Below are 307 nucleotides of genomic sequence, written 5' to 3'. Positions count from 1 at the left end.
GGGGAGGGGAGGGGAAGGATGGATGAGGGAGAGTAATGGGTGGGACCACACCTACGGTGCATCTTACAAGGGTACATGTGAAATTTACTAAATGTAGACTATAAATGTCTTAACACAATAACTAAGAGGATGCAGTGAAGGCTATGTTAACTAGTTTGCTTAAAAAGTTTCAGATGGTATATAAAACCAGCACATTGTACTCCATGGTTGCATTAATGTACACAGCTACGATTATATATATATATATAAAATAATGTCATATATATATGACACAGCTGAGACATTTGGAAGGATTGCTTAATCTCAT

The sequence above is a fragment of the Otolemur garnettii genome, unplaced genomic scaffold, assembly GCF_000181295.1.
Source record: "Otolemur garnettii isolate 467f Iridium unplaced genomic scaffold, OtoGar3 scaffold00121, whole genome shotgun sequence".
Taxonomy (NCBI): Eukaryota; Metazoa; Chordata; class Mammalia; order Primates; family Galagidae; genus Otolemur; species Otolemur garnettii.
Note: the sequence above shows the minus strand (reverse complement) of the source record.